Source organism: Triturus cristatus, chromosome 6 (assembly GCF_964204655.1).
Source record: "Triturus cristatus chromosome 6, aTriCri1.1, whole genome shotgun sequence".
Taxonomy (NCBI): domain Eukaryota; kingdom Metazoa; phylum Chordata; class Amphibia; order Caudata; family Salamandridae; genus Triturus; species Triturus cristatus.
In genome coordinates, this window is record NC_140589.1 from 1,609,552,983 (window position 1) to 1,609,574,804 (window position 21,822).

The following is a 21,822-nucleotide window of genomic DNA, read 5'->3' on the forward strand; positions in this document are numbered from 1 at the left end:
GCACAGTGGTACTGCTTTGAAGTAAATTGCCGCTAGCACAGCGAAGCGTTAATATTCAAAATTTTACAGCTCCAGTAGCAGGAAAAACTCCAGGGGCCTAGGACTGAAATTGGCCCCACCTGGGAGGTCAGAACACCCAGCAGTGGAGTTCAAGTAAGCTGAAGTTTTTGTGTTCCTGAGACTTCAGAAGAGGGGGCAAGCATGCACAAGCCTTGAAGATTTTTCTTAAGCAGGTTTCATAGCAAAGTCCAGCCTTTGTCCTCTCCTTGGCAGAAGCAGCAACTGCAGGCCAACCCAACAAAGCAACACACTGCAAAGGGGCAATGCTCAACTCCCACAAGCCTTCAACTCTTCTTCCTTGGCATAGGTTCCTCTTGAATCCAGAAGTGATCTAAAGTTCTGGGATTTAAGGCTTATTACTTATTCCCCATTTTCTCTTTGTAGTCTTTATTTCAAGAGTCTCTGAGCTCAGTAAAACCAGTTCTGCCCTCCCTGGTCCAGCTTCACTACAGAAGGTGGGGACAGTATTGGACAGAGCAGACACAGCATATTCAAGTGCTAGTCTAAACTCCTCCCACCACTCTAAATGCAGAAAGGTCCATTCAGCCTGGCTAAGAGTCACCCAGGAAAGGCAGGACACAACTCAAACGCCCCTTGTGACTGTCTAGAGTGAATACACAACCCCTCCCCCTGTCACTCCAAAATAAAACGATGTGTCCTGTTGTTCCGCAATCGAGCTATTATGTCTTCTTACAACTAAAACCTCTAATGTGTTTATATTTAAGCCTTTAGCAAGAACACATCATTGGTAGATTTAGAAACAGCAGGGCAGTGATCTCAATACAATAGAACAAACAGCTGTCTAAAGAGGGAAACGTATACACATTTAGTAGATTCCATTAAAAAATGATTTCCCCTTCAAATAATGATATTTTCTTTGATAGAAATAAAAAAAATGTTGCATTCAGTTGAAAATAAATCACTTTTTCACATGTTTTTCAATAACAACTGTGCCTCTTTTATTTTTCAACCCCCTAATACTTTTTTGTAAAATAAAATACAACATGTCTGGAATCCCACAAGTCTCACATGTGTTTAATAGAAAAATAGCTAATATGCATATCAAATAATAAGTGAAATTGTCAATTGAATAGACCAGAGCCTTTGCTCAAAATCGATTTGGAGCATATAATTCTAAAATCAATACATTTGAAACATTTTTGTACATTTTTCTCTCAATACAAGTGAATGTAAACATTAATGCAAGAAGACATTGGGAAGTAGATAGAAATACATGTACAAAATGCTGAGCTCACTTCTTTCCAAAATACATGCTTCTCACTCCCAAACCTGAGAGCGAGACTATGCTTACTACACGAAGCAATGAAATGTCCACTTGTGCAACATGGATTTAAATAGCTTCTAGCCCTCAAAAAGATATAAAACTTTGCAGACATGTTAAGGTTAATGGGTGCTTCAGATTAATATAGAAACAATAATAACATTTAATAACTGTTAAGGCATACAAATAAAAATGAAGTTAATATAACAAAGCATTTATAATAAAAGTCCTGTGTTAAGGCATTCTATATATGATTCTGCTTTCTCAGTTTCAATACCTGACTTCAGTTTTGGATGTGCTCAGGGGTCTACTACCAGCATCTAAAACTACCTTTGTTTACCATTAAACAGCCCTGCAGACCACTATTGTATATACAACTATATGATACACATGCTTCATTTAAAGTATCAGGAGAATAAAATCTTTGCGATTTTACTACCCGTTATTGTCATTTTGAAAAAACTAGTGCGTTTTTAGAGAGTGTCTGTTGTGAGGTTTAAATGTGTATGAGTAGTGAAACAAAATAAATCTCCATTATTTTCACCCTGTTTAAATTACATTTAAAATGATTTTTTTAATCTGCATTCAAAGGTTCTTCTCCAGATAAGATGGGGTCATTCATTTTTTGTCAAAGTTAAAGTGAAGCGCTACCCTACTACAATAGACTTCTCTGCTTACAGTGAATAGGCTAGGGACTTCCCGCTGAGTTGGAATCTGGAGGCTATGGCACTTGTGTGATTCTAGGAAAATCTCATAATATTTATTTAGGACAGACATTGTCTTTCTCTAAATGTTGTACTTCACTACATAATATTACTTTCAGGACTGTAACATTTGCTTCTAGAGGAATGTGTTGCTTGTCATGAGTTTTCACATGACTACTCCATTCCTTTAATTGTTTCACAAATTGGTACCTTACATGAAAACATGATTATGTAGCTGCAAGATGTGTTATTAACCAAGAGACTACTCTCCTAATATTGTCTGAAAATGTATATTCATTGTCTGAACTCATTTCCTCTGTGTTTACACTAGTTAGGAAATATTTGAAATCCTTTAAAAATGAGCAGCAACAACACGGAGCCATCTTAAATTTCCAAAGGTTTGAAAGGCACTGAAATCAAACCTACTTCATTGGTCTTTTTGGAATAACACATAATGGGCCCGATTTAGAGTTTGGCAGACAGTTACAGACTCACCTGTCCCCCAAACTATTAGTCTGCCTGTCCAGGCAGACCATTAGGTTCATGCCAATGTTGTAAAATTGACTCCCTCTGTGTGCAAACCTTTCTCAGTCACCCGAAGGGAGTAAAGGGCGTCGGAGGTAAGCCATCTGACTGTCCACCCTATTTAGTTGGTGGCTGGGTGGCTTTTTATTCACTGTCTGTCTCCGCCAGGATATTCCTTGTGATGAAGGACCGTAAAAAAAAAACGAATTCCACACCATTTGAGAAAACTCCTAAAGTGTCACCCCATTAGTGTTTCCTTTTCCAACAAGTCTTTCACCATTAACGGATGCAGACCAAAGTTCAGATTTTCCACCTTGCACTACCTTGGTCCATTAACATAACTGATGGCTCCCTTCAAGTTGTCAACTTTGCAACTGATAGCCTACAAGCTATATAACATACCCCACTTTTCCTTAGCATCATGCATGGGCCCCAATCCTCCAGTGCCCTCTGCCAACTTTAACTCCAACATCTCATTAGCAGCTTCTTCATCGTTCTTCAACGTCAACCATAACCTTTTTTTGCAGTTTTATTAAGCCAATCTCAACCTGAAGGTTTTGGAGTGTTTTATATGTGCACCAATTACAATACACAAGGACACATTATTCTTTTTAGATATGGGGATACTGAGCGCTTTGCCTGTAATCACAGTACACAGTATGTTGAGCCGACACTGAGACTCGGACCGGGTTCCCCAGTTCAAACAGTCTGCAGCTCTGGTCTTCAAACCATTGTACATTTTCTTCATTCATGTCAAAAGTTGGTACATCCCAACAAAAAAGTTTTGTCAATAGTAGTCTAATCTGCATATTAGCTCCTATCTAAATCCTTGACACTCACAACTTAGCACACATTTTCAGTCTCACTGATTTCACCTGTATTCTCACATTTAAATACAGCGCCTTAGGGCACCTAGTTTTGCTTCATATCTGGCTTTATTGATACCACGTTTGTAATTTCTGCAATATGTCACCATATTCCAGTCATTTCAACATTATTTTTCGATTTTAAAAGATCATTTAGCATTGCTTTTTCAGGTCTGGTATTGGCAAAGCCATTTTGATTGTATTGAATTATATGTATAATATAATCACTTTTGGGGACTTTCATCCAGCTCTCTTCATCCTTTGGTCTGTTGTGTCATTCACACTTTGCTTCCTCCCACTGCAGCATTCAGCATGGGGCAATGGGTAAGCCAACTTCAGCCACTAACTAATTTCACTTTGAATGACTAAATTTTGCTCTTTCACGAGGAGCACATCCACACACAAGGTAGTTCCCTTCAGCGACAGTGGTTTGTTTTTACTTTATTATTATGCTAGTGGTTCCTTTTGTGACATCAGCTACTTTCTACCAGCACAGGTGAGCGCAGGGTACATTTTAGCTTTATCAGTTCCTGTCTCCTGCTAATACTTATGTATATTACTTTTGGACCTGCCTTTTTTTATCTGACGCAAAAACAACAGTTGATGGACAGAATGCAGAACAATGTCATACATTCACCCCAGTACAGAGATCTGGGCCTAAATCCATTGTTTTTGTGCTCACCATGCCATTCCAGTTTGAACCCAGCCATATGCAAATCAGTCTTGACCCTGTGCCTCATGGGAACAGTCCAGCCCGAATTGGCAAGCCAGGTCCTCCCTGGACTGGAAACAAGCATCCTAGGACCGCTTTCGGGGTTTCACCCCTCTTCAGCCAGGATAGCTTGATTCCAGTGGCATGGAGAGCACAGGACTCACGTCTGAGCATACCCGTCCCACTCGAGGTGACAAATGCAAAAACAACAGTTGATGGACAGAATGCAGAACAATGTCATACATTCACCCCAGTACAGAGATCTGGGCCTAAATCCATCGTTTTTTTGCTCACCATGCCATTCCAGTTTGAACCCAGCCATATGCAAATCAGTCTTGACCCTGTGCCTCATGGGAACAGTCCAGCCCGAATTGGCAAGCCAGGTCCTCCTTGGACTGGAAACAAGCATCCTAGGACCGCTTTCGGGGTTTCACCCCTCTTCAGCCAGGATAGCTTGATTCCAGTGGCATGGAGAGCACAGGACTCACGTCTGAGCATACCCGTCCCACTCGGGGTGACAAATGCAAAAACAACAGTTGATGGACAGAATGCAGAACAATGTCATACATTCACCCCAGTACAGAGATCTGGGCCTAAATCCATCGTTTTTTTGCTCACCATGCCATTCCAGTTTGAACCCAGCCATATGCAAATCAGTCTTGACCCTGTGCCTCATGGGAACAGTCCAGCCCGAACTGCCAAGCCAGGTCCTCCCTGGACTGGAAACAAGCATCCTAGGACCGGTTTCGGGGTTTCACCCCTCTTCAGCCAGGATAGCTTGATTCCAGTGGCATGGAGAGCACGGGACTCACGTCTGAGCATACCCGTCCCACTCGGGGTGACAAATGCAAAAACAACAGTTGATGGACAGAATGCAGAACAATGTCATACATTCACCCCAGTACAGAGATCTGGGCCTAAATCCATCGTTTTTTTGCTCACCATGCCATTCCAGTTTGAAACCAGCCATATGCAAATCAGTCTTGACCCTGTTCCTCATGGGAAGAGTCCAGCCCGAACTGCCAAGCCAGGTCCTCCCGGACTGGAAACAAGCATCCTAGGACCGGTTTCGGGGTTTCACCCCTCTACAGCCAGGATAGCTTGATTCCAGTGGCATGGAGAGCACGGGACTCACGTCTGAGCATACCCGTCCCACTCGGTGTGACAAATGCAAAAACAACAGTTGATGGACAGAATGCAGAACAATGTCATACATTCACCCCAGTAAAGAGATCTGGGCCTAAATCCATCGTTTTTTTGCTCACCATGCCATTCCAGTTTGAACCCAGCCATATGCAAATCAGTCTTGACCCTGTGCCTCATGGGAACAGTCCAGCCCGAACTGCTAAGCCAGGTCCTCCCTGGACTGGAAACAAGCATCCTAGGACCGGTTTCGGGGTTTCACCCCTCTTCAGCCGGGATAGCTTGATTCCAGTGGCATGGAGAGCAAGGGACTCACGTCTGAGCATAACCGTCCCACTCGGGGTGACAAATGCAAAAACAACAGTTGATGGACAGAATGTTTTTTTGCTCACCATGCCATTCCAGTTTGAACCCAGCCATATGCAAATCAGTCCTCCCTGGACTGGAAACAAGCATCCTAGGACCGGTTTCGGGGTTTCACCCCTCTTCAGCCTGGATAGCTTGATTCCACTGGAGTCAAGCTATCCTGGCTGATGACGGCTGATAGCCAGAAACCGGTCCTAGGATGCTTGATTCCGGTCCAGGGAAGACATGGCTTGGCAGTTCGGGCTGGACTGTTCCCATGAGGCACAGGGTCAAGACTGATTTGCATATGGCCATGTCTAAACTGGGGTGGCGTAGTGTGCAAAAGAACGATGGATTTAACCCAGATCTCTTGACTGGGGGAGAATGTCTGCATTGTCAGCATTCCGTCCATCATTTGTTTGTTGTAACGCTTTTCACCCTAAGTGGGATGGGTATTCCCAGACGTGGGACCCGTGCTCACTACGCCACTGGAGTCAAGCTATCCTGGCTGATGACGGCTGATAGCCAAAAACCAGTCCTAGGATGCTTGATTACGGTCCAGGGAAGACATGGCTTGGCAGTTCGGGCTGGACTGTTCCCATGAGGCTCAGGGTCAAGACTGATTTGCATATGGCCATGTCTAAACTGGGGTGGCGTAGTGGGCAAAAGAACGATGGATTTAACCCAGATCTCTTGACTGGGGAAGAATGTCTGCATTGTCAGCATTCCGTCCATCATTTGTTTCTTGTAATGCTTTTAGCCCTAAGTGGGATGGGAATTCCCAGACGTGGGACCCGTGCTCACTACGCCACTGGAGTCAAGCTATCCTGGCTGATTACGGCTGATAGCCAGAAACCGGTCCTAGGATGCTTGATTCCGGTCCAGGGAAGACATGGCTTGGCAGTTCGGGCTGGACTGTTCCCATGAGGCACAGGGTCAAGACTGATTTGCATATGGCCATGTCTAAACTGGGGTGGCGTAGTGGGCAAAAGAACGATGGATTTAACCCAGATCTCTTGACTGGGGGAGAATGTCTGCATTGTCAGTATTCCGTCCATCATTTGTTTGTTGTAACGCTTTTCGCCCTAAGTGGGATGGGTATTCCCAGACGTGGGACCCGTGCTCACTACGCCACTGGAGTCAAGCTATCCTGGCTGATGACGGCTGATAGCCAGAAACCGGTCCTAGGATGCTTGATTCCGGTCCAGGGAAGACATGGCTTGGCAGTTCGGGCTGGACTGTTCCCATGAGGCACAGGGTCAAGACTGATTTGCATATGGCCATGTCTAAACTGGGGTGGCGTAGTGGGCAAAAGAACGATGGATTTAACCCAGATCTCTTGACTGGGGGAGAATGTCTGCATTGTCAGCATTCCATCCATCATTTGTTTGTTGTAACGCTTTTCGCCCTAAGTGGGATGGGTATTCCCAGATGTGGGACCCGTGCTCACTACACCACTGGAGTCAAGGTATCCTGGCTGATGACGGCTGATAGCCAGAAACCGGTCCTAGGATGCTTGATTCCTGTCCAGGGAAGACATGATTTGGCAGTTCGGGCTGGACTGTTCCCATGAGGCACAGGGTCAAGACTCATTTGCATATGGCCATGTCTAAACTGGGATGGCGTAGTGGGCAAAAGAACAATGGATTTAACCCAGATCTCTTGACTGGGGGAGGATGTCTGCATTGTCAGCATTCCGTCCATCATTTGTTTGTTGTAACGCTTTTCGCCCTAAGTGGGATGGGTATTCCCAGACGTGGGACCCGTGCTCACTACGCCACTGGAGTCAAGCTATCCTGGCTGATGACGGCTGATAGCCAGAAACCGGTCCTAGGATGCTTGATTCCGGTCCAGGGAAGACATGGCTTGGGAGTTCGAGCTGGACTGTTCCCATGAGGCACAGGGTCAAGACTGATTTGCATATGGCCATGTCTAAACTGGGGTGGCGTAGTGGGCAAAAGAACGATGGATTTAACCCAGATCTCTTGACTGTGGGAGAATGTCTGCATTGTCAGTATTCCGTCCATCATTTGTTTGTTGTCACGCTTTTCGCCCTAAGTGGGATGGGTATTCCCAGACGTGGGACCCGTGCTCACTACGCCACTGGAGTCAAGCTATCCTGGCTGATGACGGCTGATAGCCAGAAACCGGTCCTAGGATGCTTGATTCCGGTCCAGGGAAGACATGGCTTGGGAGTTCGAGCTGGACTGTTCCCATGAGGCACAGGGTCAAGACTGATTTGCATATGGCCATGTCTAAACTGGGGTGGCGTAGTGGGCAAAAGAACGATGGATTTAACCCAGATCTCTTGACTGTGGGAGAATGTCTGCATTGTCAGTATTCCGTCCATCATTTGTTTGTTGTAACGCTTTTCGCCCTAAGTGGGATGGGTATTCCCAGACGTGGGACCCGTGCTCACTACGCCACTGGAGTCAAGCTATCCTGGCTGATGACGGCTGATAGCCAGAAACCGGTCCTAGGATGCTTGATTCCAGGCCAGGGAAGACATGGCTTGGCAGTTTGGGCTGGACTGTTCCCATGAGGCACAGGGTCAAGACTGATTTGCATATGGCCATGTCTAAACTGGGGTGGCGTAGTGGGCAAAAGAACGATGGATTTAACCCAGATCTCTTGACTGGGGGAGAATGTCTGCATTGTCAGCATTCCGTCCATCATTTGTTTGTTGTAACGCTTTTCGCCCAAAGTGGGATGGGTATTCCCAGATGTGGGACCCGTGCTCACTACGCCACTGGAGTCAAGCTATCCTGGGTGATGACGGCTGATAGCCAGAAACCGGTTCTAGGAGGCTTGATTCTGGTCCAGGGAAGACATGGCTTGGCAGTTCGGGCTGGACTGTTCCCATGAGGCACAGGGTCAAGACTGATTTGCATATGGCCATGTCTAAACTGGGGTGGCGTAGTGGGCAAAAGAACGATGGATTTAACCCAGATCTCTTGACTGGGGGAGAATGTCTGCATTGTCAGCATTCCGTCCATCATTTGTTTGTTGTAACGCTTTTCGCCCTAAGTTGGATGGGTATTCCCAGACGTGGGACCAGTGCTCACTACGACACTGGAGTCAAGCTATCCTGGCTGATGACGGCTGATAGCCAGAAACCGGTCCTAGGATGCTTGATTCCGGTCCAGGGAAGACATGGCTTGGCAGTTCGGGCTGGACTGTTCCCATGAGGCACTGGGTCAAGACTGATTTGCATAAGGCCATGTCTAAACTGGGGTCGCGTAGTGGGCAAAAGAATGAAGGATTTAACCCAGATCTCTTGACTGGGGGAGAATGTCTGCATTGTCCGCATTCCGTCCATCATTTGTTTGTTGTAACGCTTTTCGCCCTAAGTGGGATGGGTATTCCCAGACGTGGGACCCGTGCTCACTACGCCACTGGAGTCAAGCTATCCTGGCTGATGACGGCTGATAGCCAGAAACCGGTCCTAGGATGCTTGATTCCGGTCCAGGGAGGACATGGCTTGGCAGTTCGGGCTGGACGGTTCCCATGAGGCACAGGGTCAAGACTGATTTGCATATGGCCATGTCTAAACTGGGGTGGCGTAGTGGGCAAAAGAACAATGGATTTAACCCAGATCTCTTGACTGGGGGAGAATGTCTGCATTGTCAGCATTCCGTCCATCATTTGTTTGTTGTAAAGCTTTTCGCCCTAAGTGGGATGGGTATTCCCAGATGTGGGACCCGTGCTCACTACGCCACTGGAGTCAAGCTATCCTGGGTGATGACGGCTGATAGCCAGAAACCGGTTCTAGGAGGCTTGATTCCGGTCCAGGGAAGACATGGCTTGGCAGTTCGGGCTGGACTGTTCCCATGAGGCACAGGGTCAAGACTGATTTGCATATGGCCATGTCTAAACTGGGGTGGCGTAGTGGGCAAAAGAACGATGGATTTAACCCAGATCTCTTGACTGGGGGAGAATGTCTGCATTGTCAGCATTCCGTCCATCATTTGTTTGTTGTAACGCTTTTCGCCCTAAGTTGGATGGGTATTCCCAGACGTGGGACCAGTGCTCACTACGACACTGGAGTCAAGCTATCCTGGCTGATGACGGCTGATAGCCAGAAACCGGTCCTAGGATGCTTGATTCCGGTCCAGGGAAGACATGGCTTGGCAGTTCGGGCTGGACTGTTCCCATGAGGCACTGGGTCAAGACTGATTTGCATAAGGCCATGTCTAAACTGGGGTTGCGTAGTGGGCAAAAGAATGAAGGATTTAACCCAGATCTCTTGACTGGGGGAGAATGTCTGCATTGTCCGCATTCCGTCCATCATTTGTTTGTTGTAACGCTTTTCGCCCTAAGTGGGATGGGTATTCCCAGACGTGGGACCCGTGCTCACTACGCCACTGGAGTCAAGCTATCCTGGCTGATGACGGCTGATAGCCAGAAACCGGTCCTAGGATGCTTGATTCCGGTCCAGGGAGGACATGGCTTGGCAGTTCGGGCTGGACGGTTCCCATGAGGCACAGGGTCAAGACTGATTTGCATATGGCCATGTCTAAACTGGGGTGGCGTAGTGGGCAATAGAACAATGGATTTAACCCAGATCTCTTGACTGGGGGAGAATGTCTGCATTGTCAGCATTCCGTCCATCATTTGTTTGTTGTAACGCTTTTCGCCCTAAGTGGGATGGGTATTCCCAGATGTGGGACCCGTGCTCACTACGCCACTGGAGTCAAGCTATCCTGGCTGATGACGGCTGATAGCCAAAAACCGGTCCTAGGATGCTTGATTCCGGTCCAGGGAAGACATGGCTTGGCAGTTCGGGCTGGACTGTTCCCATGAGGCACAGGGTCAAGACTGATTTGCATATGGCCATGTCTAAACTGGGGTGGCGTAGTGGGCAAAAGAACGATGGATTTAACCCAGATCTCTTGACTGGGGGAGAATGTCTGCATTGTCAGCATTCCGTCCATCATTTGTTTGTTGTAACGCTTTTCGCCCTAAGTGGGATGGGTATTCCCAGACGTGGAACCCGTGCTCACTACGCCACAGGAGTCAAGCTATCCTGGCTGATGAAGGCTAATAGCCAGAAACCGATTCTAGGATGCTTGATTCCGGTCCAGGGAAGACATGGCTTGGCAGTTCGGGCTGGACTGTTCCCATGAGGCCCAGGGTCAAGACTGATTTGCATATGGCCATGTCTAAACTGGGGTGGCGTAGTGGGCAAAAGAACGATGGATTTAACCCAGATCTCTTGACTGGGGGAGAATGTCTGCATTGTCAGCATTCCGTCCATCATTTGTTTGTTGTAACGCTTCTCGCCCTAAGTGGGATGGGTATTCCCAGACGTGGGACCCGTGCTCACTACGCCACTGGAGTCAAGCTATCCTGGCTGATGACGGCTGATAGCCAGAAACCGGTCCTAGGATGCTTGATTCCGGTCCAGGGAAGACATGGCTTGGCAGTTCCAGCTGGACTGTTCCCATGAGGCACAGGGTCAAGACTGATTTGCATATGGCCATGTCTAAACTGGGGTGGCGTAGTGGGCAAAAGAACGATGGATTTAACCCAGATCTCTTGACTGGGGGAGAATGTCTGCATTGTCAATATTTCGTCCATCATTTGTTTGTTGTAACGCTTTTCGCCCTAAGTGGGATGGGTATTCCCAGACGTGGGACCCGTGCTCACTACGCCACTGGAGTCAAGCTATCCTGGCTGATGACGGCTGATAGCCAGAAACCGGTCCTAGGATGCTTGATTCTGGTCCAGGGAAGACATGGCTTGGCAGTTCGGGCTGGACTGTTCCCATGAGGCACAGGGTCAAGACTGATTTGCATATGGCCATGTCTAAACTGGGGTGGCGTAGTGGGCAAAAGAACGATGGATTTAACCCAGATCTCTTGACTGGGGGAGAATGTCTGCATTGTCAGCATTCCGTCCATCATTTGTTTGTTGTAACGCTTTTCGCCCTAAGTGGGATGGGTATTCCCAGACGTGGGACCCGTGCTCACTACGCCACTGGAGTTAAGCTATCCTGGCTAGTGACGGCTGATAGCCAGAAACCGGTCCTAGGATGCTTGATTCCGGTCCAGGGAAGACATGGCTTGGCAGTTCGGGCTGGACTGTTCCCATGAGGCACAGGGTCAAGACTGATTTGCATATGGCCATGTCTAAACTGGGGTGGCGTAGTGGGCAAAAGAACGATGGATTTAACCCAGATCTCTTGACTGGGGGAGAATGTCTGCATTGTCAGCATTCCGTCCATCATTTGTTTGTTGTAACGCTTTTCGCCCTAAGTTGGATGGGTATTCCCAGACGTGGGACCAGTGCTCACTACGACACTGGAGTCAAGCTATCCTGGCTGATGACGGCTGATAGCCAGAAACCGGTCCTAGGATGCTTGATTCCGGTCCAGGGAAGACATGGCTTGGCAGTTCGGGCTGGACTGTTCCCATGAGGCACTGGGTCAAGACTGATTTGCATAAGGCCATGTCTAAACTGGGGTCGCGTAGTGGGCAAAAGAATGATGGATTTAACCCAGATCTCTTGACTGGGGGAGAATGTCTGCATTGTCCGCATTCCGTCCATCATTTGTTTGTTGTAACGCTTTTCGCCCTAAGTGGGATGGGTATTCCCAGACGTGGGACCCGTGCTCACTACGCCACTGGAGTCAAGCTATCCTGGCTGATGACGGCTGATAGCCAGAAACCGGTCCTAGGATGCTTGATTCCGGTCCAGGGAGGACATGGCTTGGCAGTTCGGGCTGGACGGTTCCCATGAGGCACAGGGTCAAGACTGATTTGCATATGGCCATGTCTAAACTGGGGTGGCGTAGTGGGCAAAAGAACGATGGATTTAACCCAGATCTCTTGACTGGGGGAGAATGTCTGCATTGTCAGCATTCCGTCCATCATTTGTTTGTTGTAACGCTTTTCGCCCTAAGTGGGATGGGTATTCCCAGATGTGGGACCCGTGCTCACTACGCCACTGGAGTCAAGCTATCCTGGCTGATGACGGCTGATAGCCAGAAACCGGTCCTAGGATGCTTGATTCCGGTCCAGGGAAGACATGGCTTGGCAGTTCGGGCTGGACTGTTCCCATGAGGCACAGGGTCAAGACTGATTTGCATATGGCCATGTCTAAACTGGGGTGGCGTAGTGGGCAAAAGAACGATGGATTTAACCCAGATCTCTTGACTGGGGGAGAATGTCTGCATTGTCAGCATTCCGTCCATCATTAGTTTGTTGTAACGCTTTTCGCCCTAAGTGGGATGGGTATTCCCAGACGTGGGACCCGTGCTCACTACGCCACAGGAGTCAAGCTATCCTGGCTGATGAAGGCTAATAGCCAGAAACCGGTCCTAGGATGCTTGATTCCGGTCCAGGGAAGACATGGCTTGGCAGTTCGGGCTGGACTGTTCCCATGAGGCCCAGGGTCAAGACTGATTTGCATATGGCCATGTCTAAACTGGGGTGGCGTAGTGGGCAAAAGAACGATGGATTTAACCCAGATCTCTTGACTGGGGGAGAATATCTGCATTGTCAGCATTCCGTCCATCATTTGTTTGTTGTAACGCTTCTCGCCCTAAGTGGGATGGGTATTCCCAGACGTGGGACCCGTGCTCACTACGCCACTGGAGTCAAGCTATCCTGGCTGATGACGGCTGATAGCCAGAAACCGGTCCTAGGATGCTTGATTCCGGTCCAGGGAAGACATGGCTTGGCAGTTCCAGCTGGACTGTTCCCATGAGGCACAGGGTCAAGACTGATTTGCATATGGCCATGTCTAAACTGGGGTGGCGTAGTGGGCAAAAGAACGATGGATTTAACCCAGATCTCTTGACTGGGGGAGAATGTCTGCATTGTCAATATTTCGTCCATCATTTGTTTGTTGTAACGCTTTTCGCCCTAAGTGGGATGGGTATTCCCAGACGTGGGACCCGTGCTCACTACGCCACTGGAGTCAAGCTATCCTGGCTGATGACGGCTGATAGCCAGAAACCGGTCCTAGGATGCTTGATTCCGGTCCAGGGAAGACATGGCTTGGCAGTTCGGGCTGGACTGTTCCCATGAGGCACAGGGTCAAGACTGATTTGCATATGGCCATGTCTAAACTGGGGTGGCGTAGTGGGCAAAAGAACGATGGATTTAACCCAGATCTCTTGACTGGGGGAGAATGTCTGCATTGTCAGCATTCCGTCCATCATTTGTTTGTTGTAACGCTTTTCGCCCTAAGTGGGATGGGTATTCCCAGACGTGGGACCCGTGCTCACTACGCCACTGGAGTTAAGCTATCCTGGCTAGTGACGGCTGATAGCCAGAAACCGGTCCTAGGATGCTTGATTCCGGTCCAGGGAGGACATGGCTTGGCAGTTCGGGCTGGACTGTTCCCATGAGGCACAGGGTCAAGACTGATTTGCATATGTCCATGTCTAAACTGGGGTGGCGTAGTGGGCAAAAGAACGATGGATTTAACCCAGATCTCTTGACTGGGGGAGAATGTCTGCATTGTCAGCATTCCGTCCATCATTTGTTTGTTGTAACGCTTTCGCCCTAAGTGGGATGGGTATTCCCAGACGTGGGACCCGTGCTCACTACGCCACTGGAGTTAAGCTATCCTGGCTAGTGACGGCTGATAGCCAGAAACCGGTCCTAGGATGCTTGATTCCGGTCCAGGGAAGACATGGCTTGGCAGTTCGGGCTGGACTGTTCCCATGAGGCACAGGGTCAAGACTGATTTGCATATGGCCATGTCTAAACTGGGGTGGCGTAGTGGGCAAAAGAACGATGGGTTTTTAACCCATATCTCTTGACTGGGGGAGAATGTCTGCATTGTCAGCATTCCGTCCATCAATTGTTTGTTGTAACGCTTTTCGCCCAAAGTGGGATGGGTATTCCCAGATGTGGGACCCGTGCTCACTACGCCACTGGAGTCAAGCTATTCTGGGTGATGACGGCTGATAGCCAGAAACCGGTTCTAGGAGGCTTAATTCCGGTCCAGGGAAGACATGGCTTGGCAGTTCGGGCTGGACTGTTCCCATGAGGCACAGGGTCAAGACTGATTTGCATATGGCCATGTCTAAACTGGGGTGGCGTAGTGGGCAAAAGAACGATGGATTTAACCCAGATCTCTTGACTGGGGGAGAATGTCTGCATTGTCAGCATTCCATCCATCATTTGTTTGTTGTAACGCTTTTCGCCCTAAGTGGGATGGGTATTCCCAGACGTGGGACCAGTGCTCACTACGCCACTGGAGTCAAGCTATCCTGGCTGATAACGGCTGATAGCCAGAAACCGGTCCTAGGATGCTTGATTCCGGTCCAGGGAAGACATGGCTTGGCAGTTCGGGCTGGACTGTTCCCATGAGGCACAGGGTCAAGACTGATTTGCATATGGCCATGTCTAAACTGGGGTGGCGTAGTGGGCAAAAGAACGATGGATTTAACCCAGATCTCTTGACTGGGGGAGAATGTCTGCATTGTCAGCATTCCGTCCATCATTTGTTTGTTGTAACGCTTTTCGCCCTAAGTGGGATGGGTATTCCCAGACGTGGGACCAGTGCTCACTACGCCACTGGAGTCAAGCTATCCTGACTGATGACGGCTGATAGCCAGAAACCGGTCCTAGGATGCTTGATTCCGGTCCAGGGAAGACATGGCTTGGCAGTTCGGGCTGGACTGTTCCCATGAGGCACAGGGTCAAGACTGATTTGCATATGGCCATGTCTAAACTGGGGTGGCGTAGTGGGCAAAAGAACGATGGATTTAACCCAGATCTCTTGACTGGGGGAGAATGTCTGCATTGTCAGCATTCCGTCCATCATTTGTTTGTTGTAACGCTTTTCGCCCTAAGTGGGATGGGTATTCCCAGACGTGGGACCAGTGCTCACTACGCCACTGGAGTCAAGCTATCCTGGCTGATGACGGCTGATAGCCAGAAACCGGTCCTCGGATGCTTGATTCCGGTCCAGGGAAGACATGGCTTGGCAGTTCGGGCTGGACTGTTCCCATGAGGCACAGGGTCAAGACTGATTTGCATATGGCCATGTCTAAACTGGGGTGGCGTAGTGGGCAAAAGAACGATGGATTTAACCCAGATCTCTTGACTGGGGGAGAATGTCTGCATTGTCAGCATTCCGTCCATCATTTGTTTGTTGTAACGCTTTTCGCCCAAAGTGGGATGGGTATTCCCAGATGTGGGACCCGTGCTCACTACGCCACTGGAGTCAAGCTATCCTGGGTGATGACGGCTGATAGCCAGAAACCGGTTCTAGGAGGCTTAATTCCGGTCCAGGGAAGACATGGCTTGGCAGTTCGGGCTGGACTGTTCCCATGAGGCACAGGGTCAAGACTGATTTGCATATGGCCATGTCTAAACTGGGGTGGCGTAGTGGGCAAAAGAACGATGGATTTAACCCAGATCTCTTGACTGGGGGAGAATGTCTGCATTGTCAGCATTCCGTCCATCATTTGTTTGTTGTAACGCTTTTCGCCCTAAGTTGGATGGGTATTCCCAGACGTGGGACCAGTGCTCACTACGCCACTGGAGTCAAGCTATCCTGACTGATGACGGCTGATAGCCAGAAACCGGTCCTAGGATGCTTGATTCCGGTCCAGGGAAGACATGGCTTGGCAGTTCGGGCTGGACTGTTCCCATGAGGCACAGGGTCAAGACTGATTTGCATATGGCCATGTCTAAACTGGGGTGGCGTAGTGGGCAAAAGAACGATGGATTTAACCCAGATCTCTTGACTGGGGGAGAATGTCTGCATTGTTAGCATTCCGTCCATCATTTGTTTGTTGTAACGCTTTTCGCCCTAAGTGGGATGGGTATTCCCAGACGGGGGACCAGTGCTCACTACGCCACTGGAGTCAAGCTATCCTGGCTGATGACGGCTGATAGCCAGCAACCGGTCCTCGGATGCTTGATTCCGGTCCAGGGAAGACATGGCTTGGCAGTTCGGGCTGGACTGTTCCCATTAGGCACAGGGTCAAGACTGATTTGCATATGGCCATGTCTAAACTGGGGTGGCGTAGTGGGCAAAAGAACGATGGATTTAACCCAGATCTCTTGACTGGGGGAGAATGTCTGCATTGTCAGCATTCCGTCCATCATTTGTTTGTTGTAGCGCTTTTCGCCCTAAGTGGGATGGGTATTCCCAGACGTGGGACCAGTGCTCACTACGCCACTGGAGTCAAGCTATCCTGGCTGATGACGGCTGATAGCCAGAAACCGGTCCTAGGATGCTTGATTCCGGTCCAGGGAAGACATGGCTTGGCAGTTCGGGCTGGACTGTTCCCATGAGGCACAGGGTCAAGACTGATTTGCATATGGCCATGTCTAAACTGGGGTGGCATAGTGGGCAAAAGAACGATGGATTTAACCCAGATCTTTGACTGAGGGAGAATGTCTGCATTGTCAGCATTCCGTCCATCATTTGTTTGTTGTAACGCTTTTCGCCCTAAGTGGGATGGGTATTCCCAGATGTGGGACCCGTGCTCACTACGCCACTGGAGTCAAGCTATCCTGGCTGATGACGGCTGATAGCCAGAAACCGGTCCTAGGATGCTTGATTCCGGTCCAGGGAAGACATGGCTTGGCAGTTCGGGCTGGACTGTTCCCATGAGGCACAGGGTCAAGACTGATTTGCATATGGCCATGTCTAAACTGGGGTGGCGTAGTGGGCAAAAGAAAGATGGATTTAACCCAGATCTCTTGACTGGGGGAGAATGTCTGCTTTGTCAGCATTCCGTCCATCATTTGTTTGTTGTGACGCTTTTCGCCCTAAGTGGGATGGGTATTCCCAGATGTGGGACCCGTGCTCACTACGCCACTGGAGTCAAGCTATCCTGGCTGATGACGGCTGATAGCCAGAAACCGGTCCTAGGATGCTTGATTCCGGTCCAGGGAAGACATGGCTTGGCAGTTCGGGCTGGACTGTTCCCATGAGGCACAGGGTCAAGACTGATTTGCATATGGCCATGTCTAAACTGGGGTGGCGTAGTGGGCAAAAGAACGATGGATTTAACCCAGATCTCTTGACTGGGGGAGAATGTCTGCATTGTCAGCATTCCGTCCATCATTTGTTTGTTGTAACGCTTTTCGCCCTAAGTGGGATGGGTATTCCCAGACGTGGGACCCGTGCTCACTACGCCACTGGAGTCAAGCTATCCTGGCTGATGACGGCTGATAGCCAGAAACCGGTCCTAGGATGCTTGATTCCGGTCCAGGGAAGACATGGCTTTGCAGTTCGGGCTGGACTGTTCCCATGAGGCACAGGGTCAAGACTGATTTGCATATGGCCTTGTCTAAACTGGGGTGGCGTAGTGGGCAAAAGAACGATGGATTTAACCCAGATCTCTTGACTGGGGGAGAATGTCTGCATTGTCAGCATTCCGTCCATCATTTGTTTGTTGTAACGCTTTTCGCCCTAAGTGGGATGGGTATTCCCAGACGTGGGACCCTTGCTCACTATGCCACAGGAGTCAAGCTATCCTGGCTGATGACGGCTGATAGCCAGAAACCGGTCCTAGGATGCTTGATTCCGGTCCAGGGAAGACATGGCTTGGCAGTTTGGGCTGGACTGTTCCCATGAGGCCCAGGGTCAAGACTGATTTGCATATGGCCATGTCTAAACTGGGGTGGCGTAGTGGGCAAAAGAACGATGGATTTAACCCAGATCTCTTGACTGGGGGAGAATGTCTGCATTGTCAGCATTCCGTCCATCATTTGTTTGTTGCAACGCTTCTCGCCCTAAGTGGGATGGGTATTCCCAGACGTGGGACCCGTGCTCACTACGCCACTGAAGTCAAGCTATCCTGGCTGATGACGGCTGATAGCCAGAAACCGGTCCTAGGATGCTTGATTCCGGTCCAGGGAAGACATGGCTTGGCAGTTCGGGCTGGACTGTTCCCATGAAGCACAGGGTCAAGACTGATTTGCATATGGCCATGTCTAAACTGGGGTGGCGTAGTGGGCAAAAGAATGATGGATTTAACCCAGATCTCTTGACTGGGGGAGAATGTCTGCATTGTCAGCATTCCGTCCATCATTTGTTTGTTGTAACGCTTTTCGCCCTAAGTGGGATGGGTATTCCCAGACGTGGGACCCGTGCTCACTACGCCACTGGAATCAAGCTATCCTGGCTGATGATGGCTGATAGCCAGAAACCGGTCCTAGGAGGCTTGATTCCGGTCCAGGGAAGACATGGCTTGGCAGTTCGAGCTGGACTGGTCCCATGAGGCACAGGGTCAAGACTGATTTGCATATGGCCATGTCTAAACTGGGGTGGCGTAGTGGGCAAAAGAACGATGGATTTAACCCAGATCTCTTGACTGGGGGAGAATGTCTGCATTGTCAGCATTCCGTCCATCATTTGTTTGTTGTAACGCTTTTCGCCCTAAGTGGGATGGGTATTCCCAGGCGTGGGACCCGTGCTCACTACGCCACTGGAGTCAAGCTATCCTGGCTGATGATGGCTGATAGCCAGAAACCGGTCCTAGTATGCTTGATTCCGGTCCAGGGAAGACATGGCTTGGCAGTTCGGGCTGGACTGTTCCCATGAGGCACAGGGTCAAGACTGATTTGCATATGGCCATGTCTAAACTGGGGTGGCGTAGTGGGCAAAAGAACGATGGATTTAACCCAGATCTCTTGACTGGGGGAGAATGTCTGCATTGTCAGCATTCCGTCCATCATTTGTTTGTTGTAACGTTTTTTTATCTGACAGCTACTGTTTCACAATACACCAGATTGTGTTCATTTGAAATTTTTCTTTATAGACCTTTTGTCTTTTCAGCATGAATGCAAATATGTGCATTTATAACTGCAGTGTTCTATATCATGCTGCTACTTATTTGAATAAAGGACTACAGTCCTAGTTGTAAACCAGTCTGTATGTCCTGCTTGTATGGCTTTCTAATTTACTTTCAGTGCTTTTGTGTTTGATGCTTACATAGATATCTATCTATCTATCTATCTATCTATCTATCTATCTATCTATCTATCTATCTATCTATCTATCTATCTATCTATCTATCTATCTATCTATCTATCTATCTATCTATCTATCTATCTATCTATCTATCTATCTATCTATCTATCTATCTATCTATCTATCTATCTATCTATCTATCTATCTATCTATCTATCTATCTATCTATCTATCTATCTATCTATCTATCTATCTACCTATCTATATCTTTGCAACCCTCTCTATATCTGTCTTTACAACTTTATATGTCTGCAATTCTATCTATCTATCTATCTATCTATCTATCTATCTATCTATCTATCTATCTATCTATCTATCTATCTATCTATCTATCTATCTATCTATCTATCTATCTATCTATCTATCTATCTATCTATCTATCTATCTATCTATCTATCTATCTATCTATCTATCTATCTATCTATCTAGCTAGCTAGCTATCTAGCTAGCTATCTAGCTATCTATCCAACCATGAAGATATGAGCAGCAGTCTGTCTGTCCTTCTATCAGTGCTGCAACCATCTATCTATCAGTGCAACAAAACCCATCCATCAGTCTATGCAGCACTATCTATTTATCTACGCAGAACTCCGTGAAGTGCCTAAAAAACTGTGCCATGCACTGCGGAGTTCCACGAGCATCAGAGTGCGCTAAGTTGCGCAGCTCGTTATGATTGTTAGAGCCAGGAGTGTGTCCTGCATTGTAAAAGCAGCACAAACAGCACCACATGCAGTACAAGAGGGCACTGATTCTTTCTGCGTCTTGAGTAGATTATATACTCGAGTGGCAGCTTCCTCAACGTGAGTGGCAGGTTCTTCAATGCAAGGGGCAGTGGCCTGCCATGACTGCCCCGTGAGAAATCTACCTGGGAGGTGGTCTTGAGTATGAGTAGTCTTGTGAGGGATCCGCACACAAGGCAAAACTCCACTCAGCACCATATCACAGAGTTTTTCGGAACTTTAGGCTCCGTGCAAAGCAGGCAAAACTCTGCTAAATCCACCAGCGGAGTGTAATTCATCGCCCACCCCTAGTCTACAATCCCTGCTGCATATTTATCATTGGGTTTTAAGAATATTCTTTGTGAGAAATCAAGTACGTTAAAAACGTTTGGATTAGTTTTATTTTTTCCTTGAATTTGTCAATTTGATTTTGCGTGGTCTGACATTACACTAGGGGCCTATTTTGCATTCACTTATTTCAAAAGGGAAAAGTTTGCACATTTTGAGGAGAACTGGTTTTAAAGCTATCTTTTTTCCATTTTTTCATGTGTTGCTTATGAATTTTGAACTATTTTGCTCATTTTACTGTCTGGGGCCTAGTTTGCCCATAGGCCACGGCCAGTCAAAAATAGGCATTGGGTACATACAGGACTAATGGAATTATGCAATGGGAGAGTGCCAAATTATGCGGCAGGGATGAGTAAATTATGTGGTAAAAAAAGCTGACTTATGTGTCATATTGCAGCACATTTTGTCAAAGTATTACTTCATAATTTCCTCATTTTGAAACTTAGCAACCCTGCACCACATTAGTACCACTTTAACACCCAAATATAGTAATAAGCAACAAAAAGCTGACCAGTCAGGTTTTGAAAAGAGCCTTCCCCAAGCTTGAACATGCATCCCTGCATATTTATTAACTTTTGAACTATTTGAGCTAGAAACAAAAAGCACACCAACTATAACTTTTGGGGGGATTATAAAATGTTTCCCTGCACCCACTGCCTGCCATTGGTGTCTCATAGGCACACACCAGCAAAAACGATATAAGGATCCCTCCATTTTCCCCTGCACCCCCTGCCTGCCATAGGTGTCTCATAGGTGCACACCAGCAATAATGTTTAAAGGATTACTCCATTACCCACTACCTTTCATAGGTGTTTCATAGGCACACACCAGAAAAATGGCACAGAAAGTAACCTTTTCAATCTGTATGTAATTATAATATTATGCTTATGAATGATTTGAAATTGGCACACTGTTGTTAATTATTTGTGTTGACCTTGCTCAATTAGATTGTCTGGAGATTCAAACTACTACTGTCATGTTTTCATGAACTCTTTTTCTTGTGCATTTGCTTTTAGATGCACAATAGAAATCAGACACAGTACTGCCAGACAGAAGGCTGTCAGTGACACACCACCTCAGTCCTCCTCTGCTTCCGCTTGTGCAGCTAAGAGGCAACTACAAGAGCTGAGAAAGAACTTGAAGATGACCCAAAGAAGGGTGTTTC